The sequence below is a fragment of the Camelus bactrianus genome, chromosome 1 (assembly GCF_048773025.1).
Source record: "Camelus bactrianus isolate YW-2024 breed Bactrian camel chromosome 1, ASM4877302v1, whole genome shotgun sequence".
NCBI lineage: Eukaryota > Metazoa > Chordata > Mammalia > Artiodactyla > Camelidae > Camelus > Camelus bactrianus.
In genome coordinates, this window is record NC_133539.1 from 88806031 (window position 1) to 88819902 (window position 13872).

At 40.2% G+C, this 13872-nt stretch overlaps 1 protein-coding gene and 1 long non-coding RNA gene across 4 annotated transcripts in view; one reads left to right on the forward strand and one right to left on the reverse strand.

Moving 5' to 3' along the window:
* PPM1L (protein phosphatase, Mg2+/Mn2+ dependent 1L) overlaps nt 1–13872 on the reverse strand; it is a 265078-nt gene that overhangs the window by 31815 nt on the left and 219391 nt on the right. The gene's annotated exons all lie outside the window — the stretch shown is intronic.
* Nucleotides 1–13872, forward strand: part of LOC123616005 (uncharacterized) — a 44858-nt gene that overhangs the window by 1192 nt on the left and 29794 nt on the right. The window lies entirely within an intron of this gene.

Consider the following 13872-nt stretch of genomic DNA (forward strand, 5'->3'; position numbering starts at 1 on the left):
AACAGTCCTTTAACTTAGAAGTCTTGTCTGACACCTCATTCCTTTTCTAAGGGCTGGTGGATTACACTAAAGGAGTGACCTCAGGAAACTTTCCTTTTTGGCTCAAGGAATGCTGTTTCTATAGCCTGTGTTGTGATTAGAATATAGTAAGTATGTTAGGGACTGCCTTTCTTTTATTTCACGTAACTTAGGATTTTGATATACAAATGCTGTTTATGGGGAAGGACATATATTAGCTTTGAAAAACACATTTGGAAGCAAAAATATTGGAAGCCTGGGCCCATCCAGAAGTCTGACCCTAACTGTGGTCCTCTAAATACCCCAGTTCCCACTTCGGTATCTCTTGATAATTGTTGTGACTCTAACGGGGACAGGCGGTGCTGGCTGACTGGGAAATGGGGGAGGTTATTGTAAAATGGAAACCAGGAGAGTCGTAAGGTTTTGTCTGAGACAGGCGTGGAACAGCTCATAGCGTGCACCCACGGTATCGGCGGGCATGAGGTCAGTTTCCCAAGCCTCCAAGGGCTAGCTTGGCCAGGCTTTCCTCTGTGGAGGCCACAAGGTGGCCGGGGGTACTGACACCAGGAATATAATCAAGCACACCCTGTTATTACAGCCACTGAGGCAGAGAGGTTTAAGGTGCACTCTTTTGGTTTCTCTTGTCAGTATTTCCCTATAGCCTAGGGAGGGGGAAATTCCCCGGGCTGTGTTAGCGGAGGGGAGATGGTTCCCACAAAGTGGTAGGTATAAAAAGGAGCTCCTGGAGGTAGTGATAAACAGCAAAGTCAAGAGAAAATGGTAATACGTTAAAATTCTCTTTTTAGGCTAAGACGAACGTAACTCAGAGATTATTTTGAAGCGTCTATTATACTTTCAAGATACTTTTGATGTTAATAGTGGAAACTAAAACTATCCTGCCTTCATGTAGCTTTCTTAAAGTTTAAAAGTGCTTTCATGTACCTTTATTTATTTGAATTTTATGACAACCTTATAAGGCATGCAGCCTGACTTTGTACAATTCCGTTTTGGCATCATTAATGGAAATAATTAAACTCTGGAGTGAGATGGGCAGGGGTTTCAAATCATAGCTCCTTACTTACCAGTGGGCTGACCCTGGCAAGTTAAGAGCCGTCTGAAACTCAGCTTCCTCAGTTGCTCATTGAGGGGCTCTTTGCTGTTACTGCCTCAAGGGTGCTCCACAGGACAGGACGAGAGAACCTCCCTGGAATGTTGGCCAGGAGGAACACTCAGTAAGTGCTATGTCCTTCGTGTGAGACTTCAAACCCACACCTGCCCTTTCACCTAGCAGCTGCCGTTACCCTATTTAGTGAGGTTTTTGTTTGCATGTGTGCTGGCTCTGACACTGGAACCGAGATGAGAAAATAGGCAAACGATCACTGTAAGTGCAAACTGGCACTGGGAGTGTAACACAAAACCACAAGTGTACTGAATGTGATGAATGAGGCTTCTTAGTACAGCTGACCTCCCTGAATCCACACCAGCCAGAGTTCATCAAGGTTACTGCTATTACATGGAGTTGCATGTTAAGAGTACATTATTGCATCAATTAAAACTTGATAGGGCATGCACACTGACCTTTGTCAGCATCCTGGTAATTTTTTATTAATGACCGCCTCAGGCTTAGGGTACCTCTCCTACCATTCTGCCATCTGGGAGGGCCTTTCTGTCTTGGGTGTCAGGTACCCCTGTTTACTCACCTGGGAGGGGCAGCAGGAAGAGGGACGGTTATCAGTTCTGCTTTGCAGTATGGCTGGGATACTTAGTAACAGCAGATGCTAATCCAGCCCCACTTTGCACCAACCTTGAGCTGATTTTCTCCTGGATTTCCAAGACCCTCCTCTTTCCCTTTTTCTCCTTTATCTCTGCTCAGTGCTTTTGCCCTGTCTACTCTGCAGCAATTTCTTCCTCCACCTGTTGCCCAGGAGTCTGTCCTCAGTCCCCTCCTTTGTCTTCTGCTTTACTTAGCTGGGATTGTCTTGGCCACAACCACATCTTCAGCCACCCCTGGCTGTATCCTTCTGTCTGCCAAATCTGTATTTCCCAGCCTACTGGGACTCTGCATGCTGTTTTCCTATAGGGAATTCAAAGTTTTTAAAAAATTAATAAATTTTTTAAATTAAAAAAATTTTTTGCTTTAAACTTGCTTCCTCATTCATTTAGCCTGAATCAAAGAATGACAGCATTAATCCAAATCCAACATTAACACCTCCCCCTGTGCCCACAGCTAATTACCTAGTAAGACTTGCTAATTCTATCACTTAACTATCCCTGAAATTCCCTCTTTCCTCTGGGCACTTTCCGATTAGGAGGAGAAGAGCATAGAGGTTAAAAGCATCCGCTTTGGGTCAGATTCCTAGGGTTACTGCTTAATAGCAAGGCCCTTAGCCTTTCTGAGCCTTGGTTTCTCCATCTGTAAAATAGGGATAACACCTGATTTGTTGTTGAAACAAGTTAATGTTTGGTACATGGCCATGGGGAGCCCTCTGTATGGTTATGTTTTATTCAGTTTCTCATTTCTTCTCAGCTAGACCCGTGCTTTGACTTGAGTGCACATAAGATTCACCTGGAGGGCTTGCCAAACGCTAGATTGCTGGGCCCCATCCCAGAAAATCAGCATTTCTAGCAAGTTCCCAGGTGATCCTGACTCTGCTGCTCAGGGGCCCACACCTTAACTAAAGAAAGGTCTCTCAGCCTGTAATCTCCCCACTCCAGCCCCACCTCCACCCCATACACTGTCCCCAGTGCTGTCACCGCCGTCTTTTCAAGACATTATCTAATCTTGATATAAAAACTGCTCAAACTTCCTAGTAATCACTAAGCACCTTCTACATGCTCAGGCAGAGCTCTAAATGCTTAACATGAATGAACTTAAAGCTGAGAACAGCTTGTAAGACAGATATTATCTCCACTGTATAGATGAGGAAACTGAAGCATGGAGAGCTTAAGGAACGTGTCTAAGGTTACAAAAGGTAGTAAGTTTCAGAGCCAGAACTGGATACTAGATTCCAGCCCTTGGCTCCAGAGGCCAGGATCTTCACAGCTGTACTCACTGCCCTTCTGCCCTGTCATTTCCTCGTCTTAAAATCCTCCAAAAAGCAACAGTCTACAGGATTTAAACCCATCGCTTTGCATGGCTGTGGGATTCCCAAGCCTCCTTCACTTCTACTACCTTGTTCCCTGACCTCTAGGCATTACAAACTGGTTTGTCAAGTGCAATTTCCCTGCATGAAGCACCTCCTACCAACTCCTATTCATTCCTTATAAAACTCGGCTAAGACTTCTTTCTTTTGAGAAGTCTTCCCAGCTCTTTCCTACCAACTGTGGATTAAAGGCCTCCTTTTGCAGACATTCCCCTAGTACCTAGCACCTGGCTCTCCTGAAGCTAGTCCATGCACACCTGCTTACTTGCTGGGCCCTCCAAACAGTGAGCACCCAGTTCAGGGCAGTGCAGACTCTTATCAGTGCACCTAGAAGATAGTTAAAGACCATCTGTTAATGAGTGAACGTAAACCTCATCCAGTGGCACTTTCAGGCCCTCTCCTCTTCCTGCCTTCCCTGCGTCCCTTCCTTGGGCTCCCAGGCCTGTATGCAGAACCAGTCTTGATTCTATCTCTTTAAAAAAGATTTTATTTATGTTGAGTATTTCCCTCAAGGATAAAATGTAACAAATATCCATATACTTACCACACAGCTTTTTAAAAAATTGAAATAGTTGATTTACAATAATGTGTTAGATCCAGTTATATATCTATATATTTAGATTATATTCCATTTTATAGGTTTCCTCTTTGGTAACCATAAGTCTGTTTTTTCTGTCTGTGAATCTCTTTCTGCTTTGAATATAGATTCATTCGTATTTAGATTCCACATGTAAGTGATATGGTATGATATTTGTCTTTCTATGTCTGATTTACTTCACTTAGTATGATAATCTCTGGGTCCAGCCATGTTGCTGCAAATGGTATTTCCTCCTTTTGATGGCTGAGTAATACTTCATTGTGTGTATGTATATGTATACATATGCCACATCTTCTGAAGCCAATCATCTGTCGATGGGCACTTGGGTTGTTTATGCATCTTGGCTATTATAAATAGAGCTGCTATGGACACTGGGGTGCATGTATCTTTTCAAATTAGAGTTTTCATCTTTTTGGGATATATTCCTAGGATTAGGGTTACTAGATCATATGGTAGCTCTATTTTTAGTTTTTAAGGAACCGCCATAGTCACTGCACCAATTTACATTCCCACCAACAGGATAGGAGTGTTCCCGTTTCCCCACACTCTCTCTAGCATTTATTATTTGTAGGCCTTTTGATGATAGTGATTCTGACAAGTGTGAGATGATATATCATTGGGGTTTTGATTTGCATTTCTCTAATAATTAGCGATGTTGAGCATCTTTTCATGTGAATGATGACCACCTGTATGTCCTTTTTGGAGAAATGCCTATTTAGGTCTTCTGCCCACTTTTTTTTTTTTATTGTGTTCATTGTTTTTTGATAGAGTTGTATGAGCTGTTTGTATATTTTGGATATTAACCCCTTGTTGGTCGCACTGTTTGCTAATCTTTTCTCCTCTTGTGCAGGTTGTCTTTTCATTTTGTTGCTGGCTCCCTTTGCTGTGCAAAAGCGTTTAAGTTTGATTAGGTCCCATTTACTTTTGCTTCTATTGCTTTTGATTGGGAAACTGATCTAAGAAAATACTGCTACAATTTGTCCAATAATGTTTTGGCTATGTTCTCTCTGGGGAGTTTTAAGATGCCATGTCTTATATTTAGGTGTTTAGGCCATTTTAGGGTGATTTTTGTATATGGTGTGAGGGAGTGTTCTGTTTTCATTATTTACATGTAGCTGCCCAGCCTTTCCAACACCACAGGTTGGAGAAACTGTCTTCTTTCCATATTCTTGCCTCCTCTGTCTAGATTAATTGACCATAGGTGTGTAGGTTTATTTCTGGGCTCTCTATTCTGTTCCATTGACCTATATGTCTGCTTTTGTGCCACTACTAGGCCATTTTGATTACTGTTGCTCTGTAGTATTGACTGAAGTCTGGAAGGATTATGCCTCCAGCTTTGTTCTTTTTCCTCAGGATTGGTTTGGCAATGTAAATATAAAACAGCTCATTTCTCATCAGAAACCACAGGAGTCAGAATGATCTTCAAAGAGATTTATATCATATTCAACTGACTGTTAGGATAAACAAACTCCACGCTTTGGAAAGAAAACACAAAAGGTATCACCAATGGCCTGGCTCAAATTTACAGGGAAATGCAGACCAAACCTGCTTCCTCCACTATGTGCTTTTCTTCTACATAATGATTCATGCATCAGTTTAAAAGAACCTCGTCATTTCTGAACTGCAATGGAGTGATTTAAACAGAGAAATCGACCTTGACTGAAACCCAAGATTTTGTTTGTATAGGATGCTAATGAGTGTGTATGAGAAACTGGAGAGAGTGGGTGTGTGGCAACAGGCAAGGAAGGGATTCCAGCATAATTAGCGTCTTCTCTCTCCCGTTCTCTAGCTGCTTGTCCAGGAGCAGAGATTACCATGTGGTAATTTGTCTCCACTGTTAACAGTGGGCTCCTTAAAGAAAAAGTATATTTCTTTACTTTTGCCAGCATGAGACATAGCACAGCTGCAATTCAAAAAATGTTCCTGAAGGAAAGGAAGAAAGGGAAATGCAGGAAAAAAAGGAAGGAAGGAAGGAAGCTGGACTTGTCTTGCCTGGTGACCAGTGTTACAGCGTCGGCAGCCCGTCCCTGGCATGTAATGAGGGTTAGGGAGATGGGGAGGAAGGACTGTCTGGAGTACAGGCTTTAAACTGTGGCACTCTTTATTTTTCCTCGATGAAAGAGGATATCTACTCTGGCTTGGACCCAGAAACTGATAACTCTATGGAAATGTGAGGAAAGGATAGGGGGAAAAAAAAAAGGCTGAAAAAGGCTGGCAGCCCAGGCTTTGCAGCAGTTAAGAGACAGTAATAGGGGTGTAGTTATTTTCCTTGCCTGTGTAACAACTTACTGCAAATTCAGCAGCTTAAAACAACACAAATGTATTATTGCACAATCTATTTGGGTCCCAGGAGTCTAGGCACAGCTCCACTGGGTCCTCTGCTCAGTCTCCCAAGGGTGTAGCCAAGGTATCAGCAGAGCTGTGGTTCTCATCAGGACCTTGGTGTCCTCTCCAGACTCATTCAGGTTGTTGGCAGAATCCAGTTCCTTGAAGTTGTAGGACTAAGGCTCTCATTTCTTGCTGGCTGTTGGCAGGGAGTCCCTCTCAGCTCCTACTGGTCACCCTTAGTTCCTACCTACAATAGAGAGTCTTACAACAGGGCAGGTTCAAAGCCAGCAGTAGTCATCTTACGTACTATCATCCTGGGATGACTGCCCCATCTGCTTGCTCATAGAACATAACCCAATAAGGGAGTCACAAGCCCCACACATTCACAGGTGCCTCCACATTCAAGGGGAGGGAATTATACAGGGTCTGTATGCTGGGGGCTAGAATCTTGGGACCCTCTGAGAGTTCTGACTACCACAGGAGGTTCTCGCAAGTGCCAAAAGGGGCCTGACTCATTCATCACTTTAAAAGAAAAAAGTAACAGATTTTCCCCTTGTGGTTGTTGCAGATTTTTTTAATTAAAAAAAAGTTTAATACAATTTTTAAAGGTTACATTCCACTTATAGTTATTGCAAAATATTGGCTATATTCCCAATGTTGTATCATACATCCCTGTAGCCTAACACCCAACAGTTTGCACCCTGCACTCCCCTACATTCCCCTCACAAATTCTACCCTACCTCTACATTTGCCTCCCCCTAAATTCCAACCCCCCTGCCCTCCCCACCGGTAACCACTAGTTTGTTCTCTATGCCTGTTAGTCATTAAAGAGTATTTCCTGTCTTGTGGACCAGGAATCCACAAACTTCTTTATGGAAGAATTCCAGGTAAATGAGACACCAGAATGATGGGACTATGGGTAGTTGCCTGGAGGTTGTGGTGCTTGAAACTCCTCTCTCCACACCAATAAAAGAAAGTCCTTTTCTTTTTCTTACCAAGAATACTCAGATCTAACAAAAACATCCATTAAACATCACAGCAGCAAAAGGCAATCCAAATATCATAGCAAACCAATACAGTGTGGGGGTTACAGCTAAGCCTGCATGCCAGAGTGACTGGGAAGTCTTTCTTATGCCCTTCTCTGACCTCATCCTGCACCCTCCCACCCTGAAGTTGGTGTTAATGATTGCTTTGCTTTTCATTAGCTTAATCATACATGGCTGGCTTTCTAAGCAATGTTTAGTTTTGTCCATTTTTTTATTGATGTATAGTTGATTTACAATGTTGTGTTGGTTTCTGGTGTCCAGCATAGTGATTCAATTGTACATATATATTCCTTGTCATATGCTTTATCATTATGGGCCATTACAAGGTATTGAATGTAGTTCCCTGTGTTATACCATAGGACTTTGTTGTTTATCTATTTTATATATCTGTCATGTTTTAATGTTATAAAAATAGAATCTTTAAGTATTTTTCTTCAAACTGCTTTTTTTCATCTAATATTCTTGAAATTTATCTGTGTTGACATATGTAGCTGTAATCCATTCACTTTCACTCGTGTATAGCATTCCCTTCTTTTTATATACTGTGTTTTATTTATCCATTTTCCTGGTGATGAATCTTTGTTTCCAGCCTTTTTTCTGATTATGAGTAAGTGGCTACAAATATTCTTGCACATGCTTTCTCACACAGTATATACATTTCTCTAAGAAATAAACCTAGGGATGGATCTGTTGGGTCATGGCATGTGCAGTTTCAGCTTTGCTAGATAGTGCCAAATTGTTCTCCAGAGTGCTTCCACCAAATCACATGTCCAACTGCAGACCTCTTATTGCTCCACATCTTAAGAAACATTTTGTATTGCTGACTCCCTAATTTTTGCTAATCTGTTGTGCATAAAATGGTATCTCATGGTGGTTTTAATTTGCATTTGTTTGATTAGTAATGAAGTTGAGCATCTTTGAAAGAGGTATTTCTATTTCCTCTTCTCTGAAATGCCTGGTAAGGTTAAAATCAGGTTCCCCAATCAGCTTTATCAAAATTAAGCTGTTATTCTGATTGCTACTTGACTGCCTCCTTTGTTTTATTTCTCAGTTGCTTATAAACTTTAGAAGGAAAAAAAGAGTGTTTTAGTTGCCCCATTGAAGAAATTAAATAATGAACAAATTGGACTACATAAGAGCTCAGGACTTACGTGCATATTCAAATATTTTGAAGTGCTGGAATATATCAGAGTATAAACCTGAGTTATGAGGTAGCTGTTTTTTTCTAGATTGACCACAATGTTTTACAGAGAGCTTGACTTAAAATGTTAGAGGTTAAGGCCAACTTGCCTTATGATATATTATCTTATTAATGTGCTATTGTAATCTTAGTGGGCATACATCATGCAATAGATGCTCAGCAAATATGAGCAGGCTGATTGATGATACAGCAGTGGCAAGTAATACAAACCTCAAATTTATTTATTTGTGAATTTGTTCTATAAAAAACTCTTACCAGTAAATGGTGTTTTGATTCTATTTTACTTCTGAATTAATTTCCACATTTGGAATATTTAAAACCTAGCTATTGACCTCACCAAAAAGTATCTAGAACTTATATTCAGTAGTTAAAAAAAAAAAACCCCAACAATGTCTGAATTTGGATTGAGCTTTTCAGCATCTACACATAGTTGATTATCAATTTTAGATAATACTAAATTCATCAAATAACCTTCTTCTATACACCAGTGTTTCCCAAAATGGTTTTCATGGAGTACCAATTCAGCTTTATGTAAATAGGGGTTATTCACTAAAAAGTTCATGGTTTAGTAAGTTTGGGAAATACCAAGTTATCAAAGTTAAAACAGTTAAACTATCAGTCTTTTAGAGCCTTTAATGTAGTGCCAAATGGTGGATCCCAAGAAGAAACATGCTGCTCAACATACCCCAAATGTTCTTCCTAGAATATGTGGGTCCCAAGAAATTACATTGGAAAATGTGTAGCTCTACTTTGATTCTCTTGTCATCAGATTTCCATAGTAATAAGATTTTTGGTTAAATTTTTTTCTATTAAGTTAAATTTTTATCTTTTAAAAATTATTTTAATTTTTTTGGTGGGGATAATTAGGTTTGTTTATTTTCAAGTGAGATACTGGGGATTGAACGCAGGACCTTGTGCATGCTAAGCACGCACTCTACCACTGAGCTATACCCTACCCCCATTAAGTTATATTTTTAAAGAAATATTATTCTTGTATTTAAATTTTATATCAGTTTTATAGTAATGGGAAGTGTGTGATAAATATTTACACTACAAGAAAAATATTCACACTCCTGAAACTACCAACTTCCTTTTTAAAAAGATATGATTCAAGTTCATTAAAATGCAAGTTAAATCTAATCCTAAACTAATTACATACTCTGTCATCAGCTGTTTGACATTTTACATAATATGGTATCTGAAATCCAAATTAAAAAAAAAAACCCAAAGCAGTAATATTGGAATTTCATTTATAAAAATATCTATATTATCTATTCAAGTCAATAAAAAAAGGAGAGAAGCCATAGAAACCACTTGATATTATTACTGTTGAAGAAACAGAATACATCTGAAGACTTCTACTTGAAAAATTCTTGTTTAGAGTCAATTTATTTTAAATTGAAATCAATTTAAAAATTGATTCGTCATGGTCTTTTACGTGTAAATGCAAATCCTGTACTTGTGATCTGCCAGGGAGCATTCTTCTACAAAGACAACCCTTCCTGCTGCAGAGCATGGGGTTGCCAGCACTTAAGACACGAGGCGGCAAACACACTCACACACAGTCTGCATGTAAACTTCATCTGGTTTGTAATCTGCTTAGTTTATCTTTTAAGATTAATAGCTGAATTAAATAATGCCAAGGTATATGCCCCATTTACTTTTATAAAGACAGGCTGGCACCTTTGCACCAAAGAAAATGAGACATGGCAAAGGATTTAAATGAGCTAATTACCCTCTCTCTTTGACCACTGAAATGTTTTCAACTTCCCGTGACAATCCTGAGCTTAGTAAAATTGTAACACAGTAGGCGTAACGGGCACTTTTGAGGTTGGCATTTACTTATGAAGATGGAACCCAGTGGACTTGCAATAAAACACCAAAATGTAGGCAGTCCATTAAACTATGTGCTGGAACCTTGAAGGTCTTTGGAGAATAGGAATTGGTGAAGGAATGAAAATACTACTGAAAAGCATTTCATTCCGGCATAATCAGCTGACTTAAGATGCTTAGACTCCATAATTGGGCTAAAAAGAAAACTAACTATATCTAATCTCAAACTCCTTAGAGTTCTGACAATTTGCTGTTTATTGTATTGTGACATTCCCCTTTCCCTTTAATTTTCACCATGGCATTGATTCAAATATTCCTTAACTTGAGATCATTTAAGGGGAGTTTTACCATGTTTCTTAAGCTAGCTGGACACACCCCCAACTCCCTCTAAGGTGTCACGTGCAAGAAGAAGGCTATGAATCACCTCTATTCACAGTACTATTTTAAAAATAATATTCCATAAATCTATGCATTTCCAGCTAGAAATGCCAGCTGAAACATTTTAAACTGGTTCTTTCATGATCTGGCAAGACAAGCATAAAAAGAAAAAAAGAATTGTTTGGTTCAGATAGAATTCAAAACATCATCTTCTAAGAAACTGGGAAACAGACCCTTCTCCAAACGAAGACCCAATCCATGAGCATGTGGTATTTACTTAAAGATTCATCCATTGGTTAACTTTTCAGAAAGTTTTCAAATCAAGGACATATTTTCATAAGCAGGGCCCACTCTGATTAAAACTGAGAATAGCAAAGCTGCTCTCAACAAACTTCCTGTTCCCTAACCTGGTGTCCCATCACTGTGTCCTCCATGGTCAATCTTTTCTCTCTCTCTTATCAAAACCTACTTGTACTATGTGTTACTTCTCTGGCAGGGACATGAAATAGTTTCCTGCAAGAAGCAGTTGCTTATGTGTTTCCTAAGCCCTATTTAGAACTGCCCACGAGACAGTACAACCCGGATGCCCTGTGAGCACCTGAAACCCAAATTAACATCTCTCTCCATCTATCCCCTCATGCAACCTGTTCCTACTTCAGAGCTTTGTATCTTGGTTAGGGCATCATCATCCACCCATGTGCCTCATTTAGAAATCTGAGAGACCATTTATTACACTGTAGTAGAATTATTTCTTTACATACTGTTTCATTCACAAGGCTGTTAGTTCTTTAGGGGAGTATGATGAGTCTCTCCCAGAGTACAGCACCACACAACACTGCCTAAGTGAGTAAGTGTTTGTTGATGGAGATCATAGTCAAATGCATTTAACTATCTGAGACTACATTCACATACATATGTATATATACACACATATATATTAGCTGCCTAGAGTGCTCCCAGTCAAAGGAATTGCAGTGTTGGGAAAGCTTCCATAACTGGTTATCCACTTTGCACAAAATCTTCATAAGTGAGTAGAAACAGCTAATTCCAACATGTCAGGAGGCTGGATGGCATGGGTGATAGAGCCACATCTGGTCGACCTGGCCAACCATGAAGTTAACCACAAGGCTGTTCTCAGGAACACTCAGGCCACATGTCTCCTTTCCATAGGATTCACCAAAGACTGGACATTCTGGGCACCCCCTCCTTCCACGTGGGGATATATATTCACAAGGCCATGCAAATAAAAATCAAACACTGGGCTCCGATTCGCTGTGCATAACTCACAATGCCCATCTATTATAATGAATAATAATGGCACTCAAGTTCTGTGCAGGGCAGCATTTGGCTTGAAGTCGGCCTGCACACACTGAGCAGGTTTTAATTAGCCAGCCCAAACAGCAGCTAGCTTGGTAAACTGATTCTTGCTGAAGAAAAAAAAGCAAACCAATAAGAGAATCACTGAATTCGGTTGGACAAAAGAATCAGATCAAAATATTGACTCTGACATGAAACAGAAGGGCCCAGACCTGGCTCAGCTGCGTGCCACAAGAAAGCCTTTGTCTGCAGACAGGTCTCAGGTGGTAGGTTTTGGAGCTAACTCGGGGGATTTAATTAGGGGTTGTAGCTGAAGGATATAAATAATGATCAGTTTAGAGATGCCGCTCACATCTTCTGATCAGCGCCAGCATTCACAGAGCACATCTGCCGGAAAATCCCCTTTAGGGTTTCCGATCACACCTGAAAATCATTTTTATTATGACTGCATTATCTCCAGGCTTCGGCACAGAGGTTTAGGAAGAACTTGCGCCCATCAGTGGCACAACCATATTTCAGTCCACTGCTGATTTCACTGAGGTACCCTGTAAACACCTACTTAGCTCTCCAGTTAGTTTGGAAGCACTAAAGCCAAAGAAGGATCAGCAGCATTGTCTCAAAGAGGAGACGGGGTCTGCAGAGGGATTCTGGAGTCAAACTGCCAAAATTTGGAAAGTAGAACCCAATAGAGTGCAGGATTGTACTATAATGCTTTTGGTGTGTGTGTTGGGGATGTGTGTCGAGAATCCACTAACAATCTTCCCCATTCACTCCTCCTTTGCTCCTCTACCAACTATCTTCCACACACCACACATGTGGACTCACTGCTCCTTGATTTATAACTGTGATCCTTCCCCAGGAAGCAGCTCTCTTCTTTGCCAGCTCCTCATGTATGGAAGTGGAGTTGCCAGCATACAGCACCAGAAACTTGAGCATACTTACTTTGCACCAGAAGTGGTAGAATTCGGTTTCTTGGAGGCAGTACATTGTAACTCCCCAAACATCCCAAGCCAGAAGATGAAGGCAAGGAGACATATCTGAAGAGTGAGTGTTTATCCTACTTTCTACTACTATTAAAAATCTTGGCTTGGAAAAAGAAAGTGATGATGTTTGGCTTTATGAGCTGATACTATCAATTTCTTGTTCCTTAAATTTGAGAATCTGGAGCACAAAAACAATGTGAATATTTAGCATTTGGGGGCTGATGTTAGAAACAATTACTTCTGTTAAGTGACACACTGAATTTGAATATCTTCTGTCATGTACTTTTAGGGAAAGATAAATCCTGGCAAACATTGCTTCCTGTGCTTAACTAAAAAGGCATAGCAAGCCAAAATGTTTGCTTTTAAAGTACAAAGGATCAGTAGGACATATAGCTTGCAGCTGGTTTTAAGCTTTGCTTTTTGTGGCTTTCCAGTTAAAGAAAAAAAAAAGCTTTGAGAAAGAATAGAAAAGGACAGTCTATAAATAGCCTTCTTATCTCCCCACCTTTTCTGACTTAGACTAATTTGTGGCCAGAGGCAACGGAGGGAAGTGAAATAAGTGAAATCAATAGGTTCTTACACAGCATTTTAAGAGGCCGCAGAAAGGTGGTACAGACTGCTGAGGGTGAGAGATGAATGAGAAGAGGGGTTGGGTAACATCTCGTTGGACTGAGATTTCAAAACATTTTCATTGAGATGATGTAGAAAGTCGATTTGCATCCTATTAAAAAAAAAACAACACTGCATCTCTAAATGGCATGGGTCCTACGTGGTCACGTGTTTTTTTTTAAATTTCTGAGTGAATTTATCTTAACTTTCCACATGTAAGCTTACATGATAATGCTTCATTCTAAAAACAGGGAAGAAATTTGAAACCACTTATGGTGACCACCTGTAGGCAAGCTATATGGTACACTTAGTTTTAACAATCAAGAGTAATCCAAGAACAACAGCACCTAAGTTCCTAGCAACTGGTAAAACACTGGAAAATCGCATTAGCACTGACTAATCAGAGCCATTAGCACTG